Genomic DNA, 25,535 nt, shown 5'->3' on the forward strand with positions numbered 1-25,535 from the left:
TGTTGATTAGACTAACATTTTAGAAAAAACACCTGTCTTTTAGTTATCACTTGTTTTGTTAGCTAGGCACCTTCTGATTCTTTTTTCATGCCCTACCAAAACTATCTATAATAAAACACCCATAAATGCACAATGTCTGTCTAGACTTTCCAACACAGCAGAACTAATCTGCAGTCTCTGAAATCACATCTACTCTGTTTTTAGCAGCTGAGCTATTGTTGACTGACATTACAAGACTATATACAGTGAGCTATATGCATCCAAAAAACATTTAGAAAACTAGAATTTACTTTAGGCTACAAATAAGGCATCCATTATTTAAAAAGTCAGAAATAATACACATCCCTTCTGAATCTACTTATTAGCAAAACCTGACATCAATGATAGATGGAGAAATTTTCTTCTTCAACCACTTGGAAACATAAACGTGTAAAATACGTATAAGCCACTGTTGTGCATGTGAATATTTAAATTTAAATCAATTAAAATTAAATAGCATTACTACATTCAATAGCCAAGACGTGGAAGCAACCTAAATGTCCATCGACAGATGACAGGATAAAGAAGATGTAGTATATTTATATAATGGAATACTACTCAGCCATAAAAGAATAAAATAATGCCATTTGCAGCAACATGGATGGACCTGGATATCATCATACTAAGTGAAGTAAGCCAGAAAGAGAAAGAAAAATACCAATTGATACCACTCATATGTGGAATCTAAGAAAAAAAAAAAAAGACACCATGGACTCATCTACAAAACCAAAACAGACTCACAGACATAGTAAACAATCTTATGGTTACTGGTGAAAGCAGGTGGGAAGGGGTAAATTCGGGAGTTTGAGATCTACAAATGTTGGCCACCATATATAAAAATAGATTTTTAAAAATGTCTTCTGTATAGCACAGGGAACTATGTTCAATATCTTGTAATAACTTTTAATGAAAAAATATGAAAACAAATATATGTATATATACACATGACTGGGACACTGTGCTATACACCAGAAATGGACACATTGTAATTGACTGCACTTCAGTTAAAAAGATAGCACTAAAAACTGAGTTCCTCAGTCACACTAGCCACATTTGAAGTACGCAATAGTCACATATGTCTAGTAACTGCAATACTGTATAGACAGGTGATATGAAATAAACAAATGCAGAGCATTTCATCATTTCTGAATGTTTTGTTAGACAGTGCTGGCTAGAGCTGCCAGTATTCACTTCTCTGTTGGACTGACTTTAATAATGTGTTGACTAACTTTTATTCCAATTTTATCTGTATCAAGTGAATGATTCAACAGAGCCCTAATCAATGATGTTGAGATACATACATTCATTTTATTGATTAAAACCCTTCTAATACCACTTTTTTGCCTATTTTTTTTCCTGGCAAAAACTGAAAGTGATACATAAAAATTTACTACTAACTGGCTTCCTGTTCATTTCCATTTGAATGTTAACAGTCTTTCCTTAAATGTTGTATTACTAATTTATTTACTGCATAGAGGCTGAAAGCTGTAGTAGCTTCTGACTGACTTGTAACTTTCATTAATCAAAAAAGTCAAATCTGCCCTCTCTCTAAAAAGAAATTCCAAAATGGTTATGATGCTCATCCTTGGTTGAGAACCACTGATATGTAGTAAAAGATACTGGAAAACAACGTCTCTTTTATTTCCTACTATGACTTGGAAGTTAGAATCTAGCTTTTAATTTTACTAGTGTATAGGGGGAAAAAATGTGTGCTTAATACTCCAAGCATCCATGCCAGCTTAATTCCTTGCTTCCACACCTGGAATCAGTGTTTAAACTAAACTGTATGATTCACTACTTCCCACTACATATACTGAATTCCCTGCCTATTTTCTTTCTTCAGCCTGTATCCTTTCCAGAATTTCCACCTCACTCTAGTCCACCTTTAAAATTACTCCAGATCTTAGCACTCTTAATATACATTGAGTCATTTTTATTCCTGTCATTTACTTACTTATTCTCCTATCCTGTAAACTTCTTGAACATGTGCTTTTTATAGATTACTGGTCTCTATATAGGTATTTACTAGGTGTTTAATATATATTAGGCAGATTTAATTGACCATTATCAAAGTGTCACTCAACAATGAGACACATTGATCTTTCAAAACAGGAAACTTAAAGAAAAGTAAGATACCAGTAACTTTTTACTTAATAAAAACTTAGAATAATATACAAAAAATACTAGGAATAATATAAGTTTCCGTATCTGGCAATCAAATGCAAATTAAAGAACATTATTCTTTTACCATACTTGCTCCAGATCTTTTCTTTTTAAATAAATCATACATATCCAGTTGGATTACCCTTTAAAACCTTCATCAGTCTTATTTCCCTCATCTTTTCCCCCAAGGAACTACTACCTGAAGTTGGTATGTCTTGTTATTCATGTTTTTCAATTTTCACAGCAGCTTGTTTTTCAGGTGAACTATTCTGCCAAAAACTCTCTTTTAGAGGTACTTTGCCCATGTGTACATACCATCATTCATGTGAATACTTTTCAAGATTCTAGTTCTCAGTGAACTGCTTTGCTTACCATTTAGAACCCTGAAGCATCAGAGAATGTTTCTTAAACAAGTAGATAATTATTTCTCTTATATTTTGTTTCTGAACTCTTTTAAGTTAAGGAGGAAACTTGCATTCCTTTGTGAGAGGTTTTTTTTGTTTGTTTAATTCCCTCTCATTGACTTCACAGATAAATAAACAGTGGCTGCCAATTTCACTTTCAGGATAATTGATCCAAATTACCTAAGCCAAAGCTCTTTGAAAAATGAAAACTGCAGTCAATCCTTAGAAATAGAATTGATTAAAGGTCTAAAAGGTTATGTGTTGATTTTAAAGCTATGTATTTAACTGGACCTGGACTGTGCCCTTTAAAGATACACAGAGTGCTCCTTTAGAAGCCTCATGACTGAATCAGTGTGTTAGGAGGGCATTTATTGAAGGTATTTTAATGGCAGAACACTTTGCCAGGTGTTGGGGATAGAGGAAGACAACTGAAACACTGGTGAACAATGCTTAACCTTGTGTGATTAAACCTAGAAGAGTCTTCTGCAAACTATAAATCCTATTGGATTTGTGAGTTAAAAAAAGATCAATGAGACCTGAAATAATGGCAGAATATGTAATGAGAGAGTGTGGTTTGAAGAGTGAAGAGGATTTACAGATATTAAACCAAGAAGAGCATTCTGGGCAATGGAATGTCCTATCTGAAGTGGTTGCAGAGTACTGGAGAAGAGTGGAAATAAGTTTGGATTGAAACATAAAGGGGGAAGACAGTGGAATCCAATATAAACTCTATTTAATTTCTTTAAATGGGTTGAGTTTGATGATTTCTTTCTTTCTGGTCATGGTCTTGATGAAGTAATAATGATAAGCTCTCAATACCTTTGCATCCTTCTCTTTCACTTTTTAAAAAAGAGGCTTATAAAATTATAGAGATATTTTACTGTCAGGTGATAAAACTAACTTGACTCAAAACCGTAGGTGAAAATAATCTTGAGGGGTGGGTTTCCTTACAACCATTCCACCAGATGTGTTAGAAGAACATTCGCAAATTTATTAGGATGAGAAATGAGGCGTAGAGAAATAAAGCAGTTCAGCCATCAGCAAACAGTGCTTCTGGGACAGAGCGGAAGAGAATTCTAAGGTTGGAAGGAGCGCTCAGAGGTCATCAACTGCCTTTCTCATTTGACTTCTAACTGTGCTGTTCAGTGCCCCCTGGAGGAGAAATTTCTCTGTCCTTTTTCACTAACCTTTCAAAAGTGTACAAGCCTTTGTTAGTTATTTCTCCCTCAAACTACTCCTGCCTGACTTCAGCCCACTTAAACAGAGTGAACATCTCTCCAACAAACATGGTTCCTAGTATTTTCCATTGCTTGTACATAAAGCACAGAACTGCTACTTTTATTCATTTTCAAACAAATTTAACAAATCATCATTGAATGGGTGATTTAATTAATGAATCAACTTCTGAGAGTACAGTGTATCTTCTTGGGAATAATAACGGAGCAACTTTAGGTGTAAAACATATAGTAGCCCAGTATTTTACAACATGCTGGAAATTCACCGCAATGTCGTATAGCTCTGAGGTGAATGTATCTAGGACACTCACCTATTGTTTATTTGATATGCCTCCTGAGTAAATAAATGTCTGCAATGCTGGTGGGAACTAGCAGAAACACCATAAGGTTTTCGGAACCTTCTAAATTTCAGGGCTGTTCTGAATGCTTTCCTTACATATGGAAATGAAAGTAAAGTTTCAAAACTAGAATTCCATTTTAAGGAGGTTCAGTCATTATCATAATGATCCTGCCACATATTAGTTTGCAAGGAGGATAGACTGTAGTGCGATGTTCTTCTCAAAACACAACTGAGTTTTAAAGAAATTCCTGTTGACCTAAATAAGCAAAGACCTTATGCCAACATTAGGGTAAATGCCACTACATCAAGAATCCTAAGTAGCACTTAATCAGCCAGACTCTGTGACTAATGGGATGAGCTGGCCAAGGCCGCTAAGGATCCAGAGCTGCTTGCCAACCTGCTTCCCCTTGTCTAAATTTAGGGTGTGGTTGTCATCACAACAGAAAGTCATTGTGACTACACTGACCTCCTGGAGCAAGGTGGTTCAATTATAATTTTCCCCAAGGAGAAAAAGTAAAGAGAAGAAAACTGAAGAAACACATTTCAGATTCCCAGTTAAATGCTGATCATGCTGGCAGAAAAAATAAACATTTTGCTACTTCTACCTGTTCTTCATGAGAAAAGCACTTAAGCTTGGGGTAGGCACCTGCATAATGAACACAAGATTTTTCTCTCTAGAAATGTACAGGGGAAATATACAACCATGTCGTTAGCAATGAATAAAGCACTAAGAACAATATATTTGAAGAAAAATGTGTATATACAAACTATTATGGTTGGGACAACTTCTTTTCAAGTCTAAAGGAGAACCAAATTAAAAAAAAAAATTCTAACAAATAAGTATTTACTACTGATAAATGTAAAATTTTTATATTTTAAATTTAAAACCATATGGAGAAATATACAGTTTAAGACTCCCAAATTTTAGATTTAAGTACTAACAGTGCATTTGTAATTATATATTCAATTGTGCCTATAACTTTAGGAAAATATTTTAAATTTTAAAAGTTAAAGCCTTCATCTTTGATCAGAACTGTAATCTCCTAAAAGGACTCAATTTTCTAACTATTAAAGTAAAGGTAACTAACTACTATATATAAAATAGATAAATGACAGGGTCCTACTGTATAGCACAGGGAAATATATTCAATGGCTTATAACAGCCTACAATGAAAAAGAGTATCACAAGGACAATATATATGTATATATATATGTACAACTGAATCACTATGCTGTATACCAGAAATTAACACAGCATTGTAAATGGACTATACTTCAAGTTAAAAAAAGAAACAAACCAACAAAAAAGAAAGTAAATACAAGCGGAATTAAAACATGATTGGTTAGAGAAAGGGTTTTTCACTAGATCTTATGTATGATTTTATCAAATTAAGAGCTATTAATAATATTTATAATAGTAAAACAATTCATAGTTAACATTTGTTAAGTGCTATGTTTTAAAACACGCAGTGTTTTAAGATTTTTCCAGATATATTCCCCTTTTATCTTTACTACCCACTCCCCCTCAGGAGTTAGTTACTATGATGATACTCATTTACGGGTAAGGAAACTGGGACTGAAAATTCAAATATTCTAGCCAAGGACACAGAACTAGTAGGTGATGGAGCCAGAATACTGACCCAGGTGGGTCCTCTGACCTCAAAGCCCATGTTTTCAATCCTACGGTGTTAACACGAACGATTAGCTTAGGGAATGAAAGGTTGAAAATCAGAGCTCCAGCAGTAAGTCTGTCTTGACGGTGCCAGGAGAGGCAGTTGTAAATTGTAAAATCCAGGCAATCTTCAGGTCATTTTCTCTCCCCAATGGCAAATAAACGGCTTGACTAGTAGTTTTGACAGAGCACATCACTTGATTTGGCATCAGCAGGCAAAGTCATTGTCTAGCTACCATATACTACACCGAGGTTCTTGGCCAGAGTCCTCGTCAGCATTGTTTCACAGCACTGTTAATCATGTACTCCCAGCAGAGGCTCAAGCCACAACAGAGTACATTGGATGCAGTCTCCACAGCTCAGCGGATTTAAGGAAAATTTAAAGGAGAGTGCTATGCCCTCTACATCATCTTATTGCCCTTTCAATGGATTTCCTCTTTAGGATTCTGGCTACCCAGAGAAATTCTTCAATATCCCAGGAAAGTAAATAGGCTAGTGGTAATAAAGCTTTCCTAAATCAAGTTTACATGCTGGTTGTTACAAATTAGATGGTGTTAGCAAATGTTACAGAACGGTTAGGTAACAAAAAGACTAGCTTTACAAAACTATTATAACTCCCTACCACGCACACACACACTACAGCAAATTTTTTTTTTTAGCCTCTGCATTCTCACATTTAGAGGGTTCACCTTCTCTTTCAGATTTAACTATCAGCTTTATGTGAATGACTCTCAAGTAAATTCTAATCCTGTAAACTTGAGTTGGCCTGAGCAACTCAACCTCTTGAAAGGAGACTACTATGTTGGCATCTTTCAAAAGTCTCTTGGGATATACTTAAATGTAGACATGTGATGTTGAATTTTAATGATATTCAGAAATGAGGTAAATAGCAGGATCATGTGCCCATCTACCCAGATCTCAAAGGTGAGAGATCAAGTATGCTCTCCAGGCTGATCTAATATAGGAATTAACCTGGCTGGAAATAGAAATTTGAGTCAAAGATGACTAGATGGTGATCAAACTCGTCATAGGGATACTGAAGAGGACATGACAGAAGAATCTGGGGAAATAACAATCTAAAGAGAGGAATATAAAGATAGCTGGAACCACAAGGATGCAAATGAACACTTCTATGTGTTTTATGCCTTAAAGGAGTATTAGTTATGTATTCTGTAGCAAATTACCCTGAAAGGTAGCAGCTTACAAGAACATGTATTGATTACGGCATAGTTTCTGTCAGTCAGGAATCAGGGCACAGGGCAGCTGGGGGCCTCTGGCTCAAGGTTCTCATGATGAGGTGGCAGTCAAACTCCCAGCAGGGGCTACCGTCATCTCAAGGCTCACCTAAGGCTGAAGAATCTTGTCCCAGGCCCACCCTCTTGGGCCTCTCCCTTGTCGGCCTCACAGCATGGCAGCTCGCCTCCTGCAGGGTGAGACATCTGAGGGAGAGAGACAGGGAACACACCCAGGCCCGAGCTACTGCCTCTTTGTAAACTAATTTCAGAAGTGAAGTCCCATCACTTTGTCACATCCCATCCAACAGAAGCAAGTCACTAGGTCCAGCTGATAGTGAATGGGAGGAGAATACACAGGGGAGTAAACACCAGGAGGGAAGATCAGCTGGGAACTACTATAGAAGCTGCCAACCCAAAAGGCTAAACAGAAAAGCTACAGCAAGTGTTACCCAGCCAGAAAAAAGCCCAGCGTCATTTAAATTTCATCCAAATAGTGGTCTTCACATTCCACTGTACATTAAAGTCACCTGGAGAGCATGTTAAACCCTTAGCCTTCCAGTCTCACCACCAGAAATCTCAATTCAAGAAGCTAGGGGCACCTGCATTTTTATCATTTCCCCTTGGAGATTAGAACATAAATGACATGGGATGTCAGACCACAATTTGGGAGACCACTGATCTAGATAAACATTATGTTCATGTCCTAAGCGCTGAAATTATGATAGTTCCTGCTCCCAAGACAGACACTCACTGAAATGTTTTTAAAAATAAAAATACTAGACTTTAAAATAAATGTAAAATTAAAACTAACAGAATTCCATTTTTTCCTTACAAATGCAATTTCAAATCTCTTTTTGAAATGTCACTCGAAAATATTCACCCCCTCAGTGTGAATGGAGTCTTGATTTGTTGCTACCTGCAGTCAGAGTTTGTCTATTGAATTGTCTCTAGGGAATTAGACATTGTCACTTAATGGGAAGGGTAGTCTGATGTTTCCAGGGATTGTTTTCTCAGGCTATCCAGTACTAGACAGGTGGACTATTTCAAGTTGCCCAAGTACTGCTTCCTCATTTTAGAGGTCTGGGTAATAATATCCACATCCGTAAGACTATGTTATGAATTTAATGGGTTAGCCAATAGAAGTGGACCGATTAGTACAAAGTAGGTACCCAATTTGCAACATCCAACAATAAATCTTAAACTCCATAAATGGTAACAATTATCATGATCATTGCGGCAGACGCTTTGTGGTTATAGATAATTATACTTCTCTTTTGGTTAATTTTCTGTTCTCATTTTAGTTAGGCAAGATCGTCACTGTTACATTATTGTGTTGCTTTATTTGCTTAATGTTTTATATATATCATTCAGCTTTAAATTTTTCAAAAGCATCCTTTAATCTAAATTTACCTGATTATCAAAGTCAAACTAACTGGTATCTGCTGAATCTCTTTTTTATATAAAACTAACAACTCAGCATGTTCTCACTGCCCTTTGATGACATGTCTGTTTTTTAACTTTTGTTAGTATGAGAGTTGGAGTTTGGGGTATGTGTTTGTGTTATTATTTCCTATTTTTGAAATTATTTTGACACTACTACTTACTGAAATAGCCATGTGTGCAATAATTATTCAGGCAATTCTATGTTTAAATGGCTTCAGTTCTCACCTCCATCCTATTAAGCAAAACATTCATGAGCTTTACCTGAGTATAAATTGTATGTATACATATATATTTTTCAATAACATGTTGCTAATGTGTTTTTAAGGCTTTGTTTCCCCTACAAAATGTTGCATTCAGAAAAACAGTTTGAGTATAAACTTTGTAATTGTAAAACCTTCTCTTGAAACTTTGTAGTTACTTCTCCTTTATTGTCTCATATTTGTTGCTTAAGAGTAAAACTGAATTCATTCTGACCTCTCTTATTTGGTAGGTAAACTGTATTTTTAGTGCAGATGCTTGCAAAAATTTATTCTTGATCTTTGTAATTAATTGTTTTGCCAGAATGTGTCTAGACTCAGTGACCTCTTCAGATATATTCGCATTGTTATAAGCCATTTTAATGGGCTCTTACTGATTCTTTTTCTCTGCTGTAAAGCAGGGGTCATAAACTCCAGTAACTCCAATGTCTAGACAAGTAATGTAAACAGTTCAGTGGATCCTGAGAGAAAACACAGGCCCCACCTAACAGCAGCAGCTGCTCCTGAAACTTAAGAAATAGGTACCATTTGGAAATGGGGTCTAAGTGTGCCAAATAGTCTAATTTTTTCAAGAGAAGTTACAATTCTGAATGTTGTACACATCTAAATAAGTCATACTATCTAAATGTTGGCTTAACTTTTTTTTCTTTAAGTGACCTTGCACGGGCCAAAAAAAAAAAAATATCTGCCAGCCCTATTTGGTTACAGACTATCATTTGACAACATTTGGTTAGTTATCATTTATTAATTTTTCCTTGATTCATCCATTCAGCAAATATTCACTGAGTGACTAGGATGTGCCAGTCATGATCTAGGAACAAGGTACCTAGTCATTTCTCTCCCAGTGAATACTGTTGGTTTGAAATTTTCCCCATTGAAATTCCTCTGAACCTTTCAAGAAAAATCGTGGTTTGGATACCATTATCTACCCTTTGCATTTTCATCTCCTTTCTTAGATATCTTTTATTTCTACTCTTAAGTTTATTTTCCTGTCCTGAATTCATTTTTTGCAATGTCAGATTCCCTTCTTTACCCACCATAAGGACTTTATTTATACCATGGTTTTGTCTCATTGCAATTCTTTATTTTACATGATCCCTTTTCAAAATCTTTGCTTCTACTTAGTAGAAGACATATCATCCTGATTATACTGAAAATCAGTTTTGAAATACTCTTCCTCGGAATATTTAGGGTTCTGTTCCCTATCTCTGTGCTATATTTGTTTGCAGGTTCTATGTTGGTTAGGTTGTTTTTGTTTTTTTCCTTTTTATTTAAATTTTTTTCCATTATTTGAATGAGAAAAACCTTTCTCTTGATCCTATGTTTGCAATATATTTCAAAACAATACTCTGCTAAGTGTTTACAGTTTTAGTGTGTATTTGGTGGCTGTGTTTGATCATGGTTGTCATGATTCTCATCACCATCAACATGAAATCATTTAAACCATGAATGGGTCACTAATAATTTTTTTCAATTAATTAATGTATCTTCACTATAATGGCAATAGGTACTTGGTTCATCTCTACTTAAGGCAGTGATGTGAAATTCCCTCCTTTTCTCCAGGCACACACTGATGAGAAAATGGGGGCTAGAAAGTCCCCTGGAAGGCTGCTAAACTGGATGTTATTTTAAATCCAGAAGTCTGTATATTTATTTGTTCTAAAACACAGGAAAAAAATGGGGAAAATAAAAGAATTCTAGATTAAAAAAGACAAAGCAAAATAAAACAAAATCAGAAATATAAAGAATAATTAAGGGAAAAAATGAGAAAGGCAGTTTGGAGAAAAAGAGCTAAAGACTTGGAAGGACCTTTCGAGAGAGTGAGGGATGGTCCAGCTCAAACATTTTATCCCTCAGGCATTTATCAGCCACATGCTTACTCAGCATTGCATCTAAATGTGCCAAGAACTATACTGGGAATACAAAGATAGAACCCTGTCTTCCAAGGGTTTATAGTGCAGTGGACAAGATTAAACAAAATAAACAATCTTTCTCTTTTTCCATTTCAAAGTAAGCCTTCAGTATCCTGCACAACAGTATCTCAACTGACATATTCAGGAGGACTAAAAGTTCTGCGCCAACATGAACAGAGCAGCCAGATGGGATGAATACAGAAAAAATAAAAGCACAATAGAAAGTCAAAAGTAGAAAAGGAGAACTCTACAATTAATCAGGCAAATAGCATGCTTCCTCATTTCCACCCCCTCCCTAAATCCACTAAGCAATTTACAGTACCATTTGGAAGTAAGTATGAAATATTACAGGAAACAGAGAAGGAAGGAATTAATCATGTTTGAGCGAGGTCTTAAGGGAGTTAGTCAAAGTAAGCTTCAGACAAGAGGTGACACAAGAATTGTCCTCTTTAACTGTAAGATCCACAGATGTATCCAAAGGAAAAGGCTATTCTAAAGACAGAAAAGAAATGCACAGGACTTGCTGCTGTATTCAGGAAGCATAAAATCATCAGTTTTGAATAGAACCTAAAGCCCACAGGGTACAAAGTTTGGGTGGCAGATAACACTGCCAAGAAACTGGCCACTAGGCAGCATCTGCACAGGGGTCTTAACTCAGCTCAGAGGGCAATGGGGAGCTACTGAAGCAAGGAGTGCCAGTAACTAACTCTCTTGCTCAGTTTTCTCATTTATAAAATGAGGTAAAGTACCAGTTTTTACTTGAGTTGACTATGTTCTGGATTCTATTTTTGCTGATAATAAAAGGGGTAATGGTACAAGGCAGGTAAAAACTTAACCTGACCAATGAAGGAAAACTTGGTCTCTTGTGGTTTAAGACAGACTTTTTCAGGTTCATTTTTCAGACCGTTCAAAGCTCAAATTCAAAACTAAGATGACTGCTCCTTCTCAAAACATCTTTCCCCCATCTCCTCTTCCTCAAAATTTTTCATGTACAGAGAGGAGAGCTCATCTCCTCTGACAGAACTAGGATGTGGGCTCCCTGGGTCACAAGCAAGCTATATTTTTAGGGTGTTGATGAATGTATTGTTTCTCAAACATTTTTTTCTCAGGATCCCTTTCACATTAAAAACTGTTAAGAAACAAACAAACAAAAAAAAGGTTTTTATTTATGTTGTTTATACTATTTATATGTTTATATGGGTCATCTTTTGATATTTACCAAATTAGACTTAAAAACAGAAAAAAATGTTAAATGTACATTATTTTTAAAATAAGAGTAAATACTGTTTATAGATTAACACATGTAATATTCTTATAAAAAAATGACTATATTTTCAAAAAAGTATTAGTGATAAGAATGGCATCTCTTTACATTTTGCAAATCTCTTTAATGTCTGGATGTCTGGCTTAATAGAAGATACTGGGATTCCTATAAATCCCTCAATCTGCTGAGATATGTTGTTTTAGTTGAAATATTTGAAGAAAATCCAGCTTCATACACATATTTTGTTGGAAAAGGAAGGAGTATTCCAACAGCCTTTTTGTGTAATTGTGGAAATTCTTTGATTTTGTAACAAAACCCAACTCAAGTGGCAGCATCTTAAAAGAAAGCAGTACCTTAAGTGATCTGAAACCCTATCAATGAATATTTTGTGCTCTTCTTGTATCAAATTTATCTTGCAATTTGAATAGCTCTTCCACTCAATCACAGTTTTGTAACATCTCTTGAAAAATATTGGTTAAATAAATTATGCAGATCTTCCACGTGGTTAACACATTCACTACACAAAGTCAAAAATATTCATTAATACCACCACTGACCTCACGAGAAATATCTGTCAAACTTAAGGTAGCAAATAACTTTTTTCAGATGTGTGTAGTTTTCTATTGTTGTCATAATAAATTATCACCAGTTTATGACCTTACAGTTGTACAGTTTACAAGGCCCCTTGGACTTAGCTGGTTCAAGGTACTGGTCAGCCTGGTCTTTTCTCTGGACTCTTTGGGGAGAATCAGATTCCAGGATCATTCAGGTCAAGCTGTTGGCAGACTTTAGTTCCATGTGACTACAGGCCTGTCATCCCTGGCTCCTTATAGCCTGTCAGCCAGGAAGGCTGTCATCTCCTTAAGGACACCTGCATTGCTAGCCATTCTGCTCTCCCCATCTTCAGACATGCACTGCCTGTCATATACTCATACTTTGAACCCCTCTGACCTCCTCTTCTGCCACATCTCTTTTGCTTCTAGGTAGAAAAATTTCCCTGCATGAAAGGTTTGTGTGATTAGATTGGCCCCACCAGGAAAATCCAGGATAATCTCCCTATCTTAAGGTCGATAACTTTAATTATATTTGTAAAGTCCCTTTTGTCATGTAGCACAAAATATTCATGGAGTTTGGGTTTGGTGCCACAGGCTTGATTCACGCTAATGCACCAGCATTTTTGACCATCTGCACTTTTGCACCACTGATGTAAACATCAAAATGTATCTTAGAATTATATAAAAATAGTTTTGACCTTGTAGATTGCCTAAAAGGATCTCAGGGACTCCCCGTTCCGCAGACCATACTTTGATAACTGCTGAGCTCAAAAACCTACATTTTTTTTTTTTGAGAAAACATGTTTGGCTGTAGGAAAATTAACTCTGAAATCTAAATGGCTTAATATATGAAAGGCTATTTCTCACTCAAAAAAATTCTACTCCTGGTATGGGTGATTCAACAGCAGAGCTCTTCTCTATGTAGTGATGAAGTGTTCTTGGTCTGTCTTTCAATTATCTATTGTATTGTACTGTCTCATATGGCTCTGTGGACTAGCTAGGCTCTGGTGGAGGGTTATCACTTGAGGTTTCTTATACAGAAGCAATCAGAAATCAGCTGAGTTTACAGGTGTCTCTAAGGGATTGACTGGGTTAGACATCCTACCCTACCTGGCTCTCTCACATTACTGGATGAAGGCTCTTCTTGAGTGACAGCTCAGCTAAGCCTGTTGACCTGGGTGACTGGATTACCTTCCCCTTGTGGCTTGGGCTTCTCAAAACATGGAGACTTCCAGAGGGTGTGTCCCAAGAGTAAGCGTTTCAAGAGACAGGAAGAAAAATCTGTCTGCCCCGGAAGGCCTGGGTATGAACACTAGCACAGTGTTATTTCCATCACATTATGTTGGTCAAAGCATTCACAGAATCTGACCTGATTCAAGGGGAGGGTGATATAATCCCCACCTTAGGGTGAAAGGAGTATTAGAAAATTGGGGCCATGTATATTCCATTATAATGCTTGGCTGAATCTTGAGAAGTAGTCATGTCCACCACACTGTTCTATGGATACTCACTGGGAGACAGTCACTCTGACCTGGTCCCTGGATGCCCTACTGCTAAATTTGTCTATCAGGGCATCAAAATTATGCCTGCTTTTGAAGTCCATAGTCCCTTACAGATTCCACTGTTATGATGCTTTGAAGCCCCCTTGTCTCAGACACCAGACCTTTTCTTACTCATCAATTCTTTCAGTACTTTAGCTTCTTGCCTCCAGGACATGAGGGTCCTTGTAAATCTCCTACAAGACTCTCAGCAGCTGCATATGTCAGAAAGGGTATCTCAGGCCATATCTACTGCCACCTTCTGCCTAAGTTGCTCTACAGCATTTTTAGAACTTTTAGGATGACGAGGTACCTCTTGGGATAAATATTTTGGGATAAGGTACCTCTTTAATGAACTGTAATCTTCTTGGACTATTGGGAGACTATAACAACTCTTGTCTTCTGAAATCTTCCCCTCCAAGGCTTTCTAGATGTTTCTGTCACCCCTACCCTTGTGATTCCAGCTGAAATTTAAAAAAAAAAAAAAAAAAAAAAGGAAGAGCACTTTATGTCCAACTCCTTGCATTTGTATTTCTTTCCTTTCCTCTGGCTTCACCTCTCAGCTCCAGAAGGTCTTTCTACTTCCCCTTCTTGTCTTTTAGGAGTATCTCTTAAATCTGTTCTTCTACGCCATAGCTAATAGTAAAAACAATCTGTTTCGCCAGAACCAATTCTCGATAAATGAAATGAAGTATTTATAATTTAGAAGGGGAAAAAAACACTCTTATTTCTCAACTAAGTCTGAGCTGCAGAGGGTATTTTGTCACTGTGATAAAATTCAGCAACACCCTATTCGTTGGAGGTGGCAAACTATGGTGAGCAAGCCAAATCCCGTCTGTGGGCCAACTCGAGTCTAGTTTTGAATGGCCCATGAGCTAAGAATAGATTTTAATTTAAAAGGTGTTGTTAAAAAAAATGCCCACAGAAACCAAAAAACCAAAGAAGAACATGAGAAAGAGACGATATTTGTCTTAAAAAGCTTAATTGGTCCTCTACAGATAAAAGTTTGCCAATCCCTGTTCTACGTGGCATCTTCTCTCCTCCAGAAATGATGAATAACTTCGCTTAAATGCTTGGAAAAGCACAGTGAAGCTTGGTAAATGAGTTTAACATTTTAAAAAATCCCCATTTCAAGTATAAGAAAAAATCTGTTTCAATATCTGACATACGCTGAGTGTTTAATAAATGTTAATTTCCTTTCCAGCTCTCTTCTTCTCAGTGAGGAGGATGAGAAAAGAATAGATGTATGCAATCTAACTATCCAAAAGATTTAAGCATTGATGTTTTAGATGCTTAAAAGGTATTTAATTGTTTAAATGGAATTTAAATGTTTAAAAGGAATTTGGGGGGAAAGGAAAACAAGGTAAATTATTTTACAGACAAACTGAGCTTCTAATGGAGCTAGAGAGTCATTTGGAAACACAGAAGTTAATTTGAAAAAAGATTGTGTGTGGAGTAGATAAACGTGCTTCTCATTTAGGAAAACATGTACCAATTGGAACTACCAGAGTATAAGAGTCAAATTATTAAAAAGGACATCAGAAATAAGGAAGTCAGAAAGCTGAAGACCATGAGCAACTTAAGAGTAGTCAAGAGATAGAAAGGAGAAGCCAGGGAAAGACCAGTCAGAGAGGCAACAATATAACCAAGAACAGGTCTTGCTGGATGCCAAGGGAGTAATTAGTAAGGAAACTCACACCCAAAGAATTTAAGCAACTTCCCCAAGACTCCCCAGCTGGATGATCACAACAGAGTCATTATTCCAAATACCACTACTAAACCCTGACACATCTTCCCCTGACAACTTCAATTAGTCTCCTGTTGCTACTGTAACATATAAAGTGTATTCCCTCATAATTCTAGAGGTCAGAAGTCTGAAAGGGGTCTCCCTGGGCTAAAACCAACATGTCAGCAGGGCTGGTTCACTTCTGGAGGCTTTAGGGTAGAACTTGTTTCTCTGCTATTTGCAGCTTCTAAAAACTGCACACACTTCTTGGCTCATGGCCTCTTTCCATTTTCAAAGCCAGTAACAGCCAGTCATGTCCATCTTACATGGCATCACTGACATGGAAACTGCTTCTCTCTACCACATTATAAGGACACTTGTGAGTACTTTAGGCCGACCAAGATTCTCCAAAAGAAACTCCCTATTTTACAGCCAGCGGATTAGCAACCTAAATTCCACATGCAGCCTTAATTCTCTCTTGCTATATACAGTGACATAGTCAGAGGTTCCAGGACAAGTAAATAGACGACTTTGAAGATAATTATTCTTCCCACCACACTAATCCATTTCAAATACTTCCTATTCTTTAGTCATTCCATCTCAACACTTGGCAGCCACTTTTGTTTGAATTCTACTTTAATCAGTTACTAATGAAAAGGCTTCTTTCATTCATTTACCATTCACAAGTATGAAACAGAGTGACTTCAAGGTTCAAAGCATTATTTGTGATTTTCAAAAAGGAATAAGCTAGAGCACTTGTCTTCAAGGACCCAAAATATGCTTACTCCATTGCTGTGCTTGGGTTTTCCGTCCTCTATCCCTATCTTCATGTCTGAACTAGATCTTTATAAAATAGTACCTTGTTCTTCCTGTTTTCTCCTTTATCACCTTTTCCTTTAACTTTGCACACATCTAGTGGCTCAGTTTATTTGAATGTCCAGCCCACAGTCATGGTTTTACGTACTTGCCCCTTGAATACTTCAACATTTACAGTGTTTCCGACCAAGGGTTTATGCCACATGTGCCTACTATTCAAAAGTTATCTGACCTGAGACAGACCTTATAGCTATGTATGTATGAAGCCTGAAGGAGGGTATAATTCAAGTGATAGAGTGCATGCTTAGCATGCATGAGGTCTTGGGTTCAATCCCCAGCACCTCCTCTAAATAAATAAATAAATACACCTAATTACCTCCCCCCTCAAAACAAACAAACAAATGATCAAATGTGTGTATGAACCCAAATATATCTTCTTTCTCTTACTTTTTCTTGTGTCCAGATACTTCTCCAAGAAACTTCTGCCTAACTTTCAAGTGACCAAGAGAAGCAGAAACACTGCTTAGGAGTACTGCTTCCCCATTCAGAGGTCTGTGAAGAGATTTCTCTTAACACATCGAACTTTTCCAACACCCAATCCTGTACCCCCAGCCCATATTCCATTATCAGGACCTGCTTTGCCTATGACCTCCATGACTCCTGTGGAATCACCTTCTACTGCAGGTAATCCATCTCCACACCTTCCAATCGTATCATGTTCATTCCAACAATCAAGGCTTTTGTTCCTGCTCCTATTCCTGTCTGGAGTAGTTATTTCCTACTTCTCCGCCCTGTCACAACCATCTCTGTATCTGAGGCGCAGGGTTCTTCTGCAAACCCTCCTTCAGTATTTTCAGCCTAATGATGATGTAGTGTTTGCTTTTTGAGCTTCCACAGAATTTTTCTGTCATGATCATCAGCATGTTACATGACACCAACAGTTAGAAAATAAACCATAAATTTTAAAACAGGTGGTCAGTGGTTAGGAACAGGGATGGAAAGGGAGATGTTAGGACATTACACATGTACAACAAATACACACTGCAACATGGTCTCAGAAAATGTGCAAAAATTAGAATCAACAAACATGTTATTTTGATAACTAATACTACTCTCTATTACGTACTCTTCTAATCATTAAGGATATGTAACGTTAGGCATACCAACCATATACACGGTTTTTCCAAAGTAATTCATGTCTCTCACACCTATGCTAAACTTGAAAGTTCATACAAGTTGGGCACATAATTGCCTATCATACAGTCAATTTAGTTGAACAGAATTAAACATTTTATTGATAGTTTTATACCTTTAGTATTTCACGGTAGAACAAAAGTTTTCTAAAATAATGTGAAATTCATACTTGGGCCAATTCACAGCCAAGCCATATTTATATCCAAAAACAATTTTTCTTGGTGAGTCAACTCCCAGCTAAAGCCAATTTACATCCCAACGTACTTTTTACTGATGAGACAGTGAAAAACTGCAACAAAAATCTGCCACCTTAGTAGAACAAAACAAGGCACTAATAAATTCAGAGGAAACAAACCGAATTAACAAAGCCAATGCCTACTTTAATGAACCGACAAGCAAGACAGGCAGAAGGAAGTATCAGCTCCAAGAACTAAATCAGACTATACAGAAGAAGTGGCCCATTCTGTCTTCTTCATGGTTCTGTGACCCAAAAAAGTCAGAATTAAGCAGATACAATGTTTTCACAACACTTCTAATCCTGACATCTTAGACCATTAATGGCCTTCCCAACTTCTGCTCTTAAAGAAAAGTCATTAGCACATTCACCTAAAGAGGAACAGGGGGGCAACAAGAGGTTCCCTGGGGGACGGTGCCTGTGGTCGTCCTTTTCCTCTCCCAAGGACCAACAATGGTAGCATTTCAAAAGCACTTGAGGGCTTGGGATCGAATAACGCAGTCTCTCTCCAGAAAAGCCATCTTATGTTCCAACATGTGAGAAGAATAAAAAAAGTCACAGTACCTCATGCTGCGTAGTACTGCTGAGTCATTGAGGAAGTGACGGTGCATCGCTGCAAGCAACAACAGGTTCCTCAGCCCCAGATCTAAAACAAAACAAGACAAAACAAAACACTGAAAGGGAGCCTTTGTGCATGTAATCATGCTTCCGGTGTTCAGAGGGTGCCTGTGCAGCACACAGGTGAGAGGCACCAACAAGCCTGTCAGCTTTCAAAGGGTAAGACTTCTCTGATTCTCCACATCACGAAAAATTATTGAGCATGTACGTGAATTCTGTGCCAGACAACTAAACCAGGAGCTCGTATATGTACCACGTAAACATAATTACCTTGCAGAATTGTGTTGCATATCATAAATCACACTATTTGAGATGTACCAAAATAAAATGCAAAGAATGGCAATAAAAATGTTTCCATTTTAAGTGCTGTTTAAAATTGCAAGACATGGAAACTATCCTGTGTTGATAAAGCACAAGCTCCTCTGGAAAGACTTCCCTGTTCTGCGTATTACGGAGCATCTCACTGGGAGATGCCAAATTTTCATTACTAGTAGCCAGATTGTTGTGCAGACATTTTCTCTTGAGCACCTTCCCAGAACTCTCCTCTAATTCCTTCCCAAAATAAGAACACTCAAAAGGACTGAGAGAGAAAAAAAATTGAAGGAAGAAAGACGGTCTTTGAGGCTAAGTATTCAAATATAGGTGCTTCATTTAGTTGTAGATTACTGTATTTTGAAATATGACAACCATCTCCAGCCAGCCCACCTTGAAAGTTCTTTGTGTATAAGGCACCGTTTATGTGAGTAGTTTTTAGTTTTTTCAATTCAAGCCTCCTATGCATCCCTAACAAAAATCAAACATCAGTGGAGAATGTGAGGTTTGACACTGACTACTAGAAAATGTAGGAAAGAGGAATGTTACTCTAGAAGTCACCTCAAACAAATACTGTACTGTGCTGATGGACTCCAACAGCGCATTAAGTCAAATGTTTCCATTGTGTGAGAATCATGATAATTTGGAAGTGATAACCCACTTAATCTGAGATCACCTGAAATGATTCTTTCTGGTATCATGTAAGAAAACAATGTTGAAATTTCCACTTTAGTGTTTTTTTGCTGAGATAAACTGTCTTGCTTCCTTCATTCAAGCCACGGGCTCACAGTACCGTATGTGATTGCCCCACCTATATGAATTAGGGCAAAATAGAAGATAAGTATGAAAAAGACGGTCCAAGATCCATACTGTTATTTGGATCACCACTACTGAGCAGACACATATGCATACACACAACCACACACAACATCTATATTCGCAATAAATACATTTTTTATATTCCCTGTATAACCTCTCCATCATTTAGAAAGTTTACCTGATGAAAGGAAGTAAGAATTAAATGATATCAGAGTAAACTACGTTTTTATGTAATTTGTAAAAATTAACAAAAACAGTACAGTGTTCAAAAATACATGTTCCTTAACTTTATAACTTGAGAGACACCAATCAACTCACCACAGATATTTAATTTCTATTGGGTTAGGTCATTTGTGTTAAAAACACTAAGCCACCTCAATAATATAGATTACAAATTCTCTCCCAATAGTTTTGTTATGAAAGCTCCTCTTTCATTAGTCATCTAAGACCAGGGCAACCTAGGTATGCAAGTCATTTCATGTAAACATCACTGAATTGTTGTTTGTTCTGGTGGCATTCTGTCAGGTTAAATCTTTATCACCAAGGGAGAATAAAGCAAATTGGAGAATGTTTTAGAGAAATTGCTGAAAGTTAGCATGGGTAACTCCCATTTGATTCATGGTGTCTATGCTTTTATTAGACATGTTGAAAAAAAGCAAAAAAGAAAACTAAGTATCTTTTCACATGGGAACGTCTTCAGGCTTCATGTTATTTTCATCTTAGAGAGTGATTTAATAATTCATAAATACTAATGAAACTAACCAGAGAGTCTAAGAAGACACCAACAGTTTATTTAAATATTCCATTAGGCACAGAGAAAAGATTCAGACACGTATGTTCAAATGCTGGCTTGAGCACTTACTAGCTGTGGGACCTTCAAACAGTGATTTGACCTCTATGAATTTCAGTTTCTGCATCTACCAATATATCTAGGTTTCACAGCAGTCATGAAAGCGATGTAAGTTTACATATAAAAAACCAAGCATAATTAACATAATATCTAGCATGAGGCAGACAATAAATGAAGCACTTTTCATCCTTATTGCATGAAAAACACTACGTATGATCCCAGTCCACCCTAGTTGAGCTATAATGAGCGTCATTTACACAGCGTCAGTGAGAAATACTGTGAACAGTCACAATAACAGCACGATTCAGAACTTTCAGATAGCTACTGATCAAATAAACCCAATTAAATAACACTGGAAGGAATGTTTAAATGTCTTGAAATTTGCAAGAATATTACCTTTAGTGACATCCTATTTGCCATGTAAAACTTTCACAGCCCCATGCATTCTCACATCCACTTAGATGCTGGCTATAAAATAAATGTTGACTTGGCTTAGTAAGACATAACTGAGGCATGAAAGAGCTATCACAAATTAAAGAATAAGTCATGTCCATAAAAGATATATATATCATATATTGACTTTTTTTGGAATTACTCATAAGTAATATCAACTAAAAGGTTTTAAATGAAACAAATAAATGTTAAATATTAGGTACATACTTATACTATTGTGTAAGAAAGCATAGTATATATTGAGATACTTCATAATGGATCATATATGATAAGAGAAAAAAGAATTTTCTCATTGGATTGAAGATGGAGATGTACATATATTCAGTATACTTCATGGAATCATCACAAATCAGTAGAGAATTTGCTATTAAGAGTCAATAGAGTGAGATTCTCTTTTAACATAATACATTATTTCCAAATGGATAAGACTTATAAACAAAAGCAGCAAAGAAACAAAATAAAACAGAACAAAAATACTGGGATAATATACAAATAAATAATTGTATAAACTTAACCTTTCAATGAACTTGATGGTATAATGATTGAACTTACAAAATAAATGTATTGATCAAACTAGCAAAAGATAATTTGTATAACATGCAATCATTTGTCTTGCATTCATCTATCTGGCTAATATTCTTAATATGTAAAGAGTTTATACAAATCAGTAAGAAAAATATCTTATTATGTCTTATTAGATAACATCAGAAATCATCCCAGCTATCTATTTCCTTCATCTGTAAAATGGGCATTGTAGGAGTAGCACATTATTGTTGTGAAGATCAACTATATCAATACATGTAAAACTTTCAAAAGAGTGTTCAGTAAGTGTTAGAAAAAAAATCTTGTCAATAGGTTCACATAGAATACCCACAAAAAATAAAAGTGCTGGTAAAATGAAACTGTTTAGCCTTATTACTAAAAAAAAATTTTTATTGAAATAATATAAAATGACTTTTCTATGAAATTCACATTTTAAAACAATAAAGTTTAATGTAACAATGGTACTATGCAACATATTCTCAGCAATTTTGCTGGCAGTATGAATTAAATACAGTCAATCTGAGGAGCAATTTGATAATATTTATCAACAACTTTTTAAAAGATATAAATAACACATATCAGACAAGGAAATCACTATTAAAAAGTGCAGGTAAAATGTTTACTCAAGGTATTTCATATTTGCATTTATTTATAATAAGGAATTATTTGGATGCCTAATCATAGAAAAAATGTTGCCTATAGAAAATGATTGTTTATATAATGGACAGTATACTTTTGTTGATGTCGTATTAAGGGACTACTTTAAGACATGAGAAAGTACTATTTTTTTTTACTTATATACATTGCTCCATTTATTCATCAACTATTTATTATACTTATGGAATACATATCATGTGACAGAAACTGTATATAACTAAAAGTCAGCACTAAAAAAGTTAACAGGCCTTACCCTTAACACATAGAGCATGTAAAATTTCAATATTAGTTAATTTTTTTTGGTATTTTCTACTTTCCATAGTGAGGAGAAATGACTTCTAAAACATTTTTTAACACTATAAACTAGCAGAATATCATTATATCAGGCTATTAAAAGCAAAAGTTAAAGCTTAGCGATATCTGAGTCACACTATGGCTCTATGCATTGTTTATAGGATCAGCTACTTAATTTGTAAATCAATAAGTGAAAGCTGAGTTGTTTTGAGCTTTTCCTTGGGCTTTGCTATTGCACTGGAGTGTAACTAGAATTGTTTAAAAACATTGATTTAAAACCCTGAGTTTTAAGAGTAAACAAAAAATCAGTCTTAAAAGATATGTTTTTAGCTTGTCACCACACATTCAACTGCAGCTATACAAATCTGAAAAATATAAACATACAGATTTGCCTTTTAAAGATCAGATTATGTAGCCCCCCTCCAAAATAGTCATCATTTGGTGATTCTCACTGCAAGTAAAAATGAGTCCATACATTCCTACTTGGAGAAGGATAAAGAGAATGGATTGACATCATCCTAGGGTCCTAATGTGTCCTGTCAATGGACAGGTAACCTCCAGAAACAGACCGGCTTTAGTCTGTAAAGAGAAACAAGGCAAAGAAAAGTCTAGTAAAGAGAAACAAGGCAAAGAAAAGTCTAGTGTGGCACACGCTGCTATCATTCAGCAAAATGTAGTCAAGAGCTGCCTCTCAGAGAATAACAGAAGGTTGCAGGTTCAAAAGCGGTATTTAATCAAAATAAATGGCACTCTAAAGTTAGCAGGTAGGACTCTTAAGAGATGTTTTGTCAAAGTTCAAATGATTTTGGTCTCATTTTAAATGTGGTGTAGCTTGAGGTTTGCCCAGCAGGTCACAGAAAAGCAGTCTATGAAAAAAGGTGATCTAGCCCTCTGCCATTTATCACAGCGACTTGAGCTGTGAGCTGGTGTTTTCCAGTGATGATAGAAAAGGAATCTGAATGGCACCTGTGCAACGTCTACAATCCATGAAAAGTGAGCAGGTACAAAAGAGCTCTAGGAAGCAGAAAATGTGAAAGATCCTAAGTCCAAACGTGGCATAGGTGTTATGGAAGATTTTTACAAATGAGGATAGCATGGTCAGATTAGCATTTTAGAAAAAATCATTTTGACTGGAATATAAAGAATAGATTGGAGTGGTCAACAGAAGAGTCAGAGGGATAGGGTAAGAGATATCAAGTTATGACTGCCTAAGCTAGGGTTGTAACAGTGAAATTGGAAATAAGTGGACAGAATTGGGTGAGTATAAAGGAGTGGGGGGAAAAAAAACTCTTGGTGAATGATTGAACTTGGGAGATGTAACAGAGACACAAAAATCAAACTTGATTCCTGGTTATTCTTGGACAAATGAACATGTTGATACTCACTGAGACTGGAAACAAAGGATAGAATAGGTTGGTCGCAAATGGACAAGAGGAAAATGACAGTTTCAATACGAGAAAGGTGGAGATATCTAACAGGAAAGTAAGTAAAAAAGGTTTTGAACTCAACAGGGATTTCTGACACAAAGAGGAATTTTTGCCATTGGTGTGAAAAGGGATTGTCTAGAAAGAAAAAAATAAAAGAATCTGATGTGAATAAAGAGAGGCTTAAGAAGGAGCAATCACAGAGATGGAAGAAAACATGATGATGGTAGTGTCACAGACATCAAGGAAATAATATCTTAAGAAGAGACAAATGGTCATCAATGTTAACTGTTATGCAGAAGATAATACTGGGTTTAAAAAGTCCTTTAAGTTCAGAATATAAAGGGTCATTGGTGACCTCATTGAGAGTTGTATCAGTGAAACAGTGAGTGAAATAAGGTAGGTAGATCAAGAGTAACAATTACTCTTAAAATTTTGGATAAAAATATGAAAAGATGACTATGCTGAGGGATGAAGTAATTTATTTAAAATAAGGTAAAGAATGTAAACATCAGTAGACAGAGAAGTTGGAGAAAAAATAATAATTCAAAGAGAATCTGTAAGAGGTTAAGATCCAGAGGACAGGTGTAGAGATGAGTCCTATTAATTCACTTAGAGTATTATCATTATAATAATGTATGCATGTAACTGTGATTTTTTAAAGTGAGATGTGTTGCATTTTATAGAAACAGTCAAGGTGATATAGTTGATCAATCAAGATGGTGGAATAAGAGGACATGAAGCTCATCTCCCCCCATGAACACATCAAAAATATACCTACATATGGAACAATTCTCACTGAAAACTGGACTCCTTCCAGAAGGACTCCTATACAACCAAGGCTGTAAGAAATACACACATGTAATCAAGCGGATAAGAAGGAAAGAAAACCAATCAGGTTGGGAACTACACCCCTGGCAGGGGAACCACAGGAAAAGGGAGAATACTTGGGCAGACACTCGCCCTGGGGAGTAAGTGGTGAGAGCCATTGTTTGAGTACCACAGCCCTGGGGTCCTATGAGGGGAGACAAGCCCCTTGGCCATTTGGAGGGCTTCCAGGACTAACAGGAGGGCTACAGGATACTTGGAATCTGCCACTGAGGAGATGTACAGGGGTGCTGGCTTACCACCAGGAAGGGCAGAGGGAGGTCTGCTCTAGTGGCTGCCAGGTTTCTAGTAGCTCAAGCCAAGCAAACAATCCAGCTTCACTTACTCCATGTTACAGTGCAGCACTGCTTCTGGGGCACCCATGATCAGCAAGAATACTCAGCTATGGGACACAGATGTGACCTGTTCTGGAGTGGAACCTGGGTAGGGAAGTGGCAGCCAATGTTGATGTTAAAGCAAGCAGCTCATCAGAAGCATCCCAGATCTCTGACAGCAGCTGCACCAGCATAGCTCACCCACCAGTTCATACCAAGAGTCTTTGTGGGTGCCCACAGCCCTGCAGTGTAGCTCCACAATAGGGCAGGGGTAGCAGAGGCTGGGGGCAATGATGGGCTGTGAGGGACAAAAGGAACTTGCACCTGAGGCTGAG

The 25,535-nt window shown here is 36.6% G+C and overlaps 1 long non-coding RNA gene across 4 annotated transcripts in view; it reads right to left on the bottom strand.

Moving 5' to 3' along the window:
• The window catches only part of LOC123613267 (uncharacterized), a 381,851-nt gene that overhangs the window by 175,689 nt on the left and 180,627 nt on the right, over positions 1 to 25,535 (bottom strand). For all 4 annotated transcript variants that reach the window (XR_006720624.2, XR_012505599.1, XR_012505598.1 and 1 more), the window contains one exon: positions 18,593 to 18,674. This is a non-coding gene — a long non-coding RNA (uncharacterized LOC123613267). The remainder of the gene's footprint in view (positions 1 to 18,592; positions 18,675 to 25,535) is intronic.

This window comes from Camelus bactrianus, chromosome 3 (genome assembly GCF_048773025.1).
Source record: "Camelus bactrianus isolate YW-2024 breed Bactrian camel chromosome 3, ASM4877302v1, whole genome shotgun sequence".
In the NCBI taxonomy this organism is placed as follows: domain Eukaryota; kingdom Metazoa; phylum Chordata; class Mammalia; order Artiodactyla; family Camelidae; genus Camelus; species Camelus bactrianus.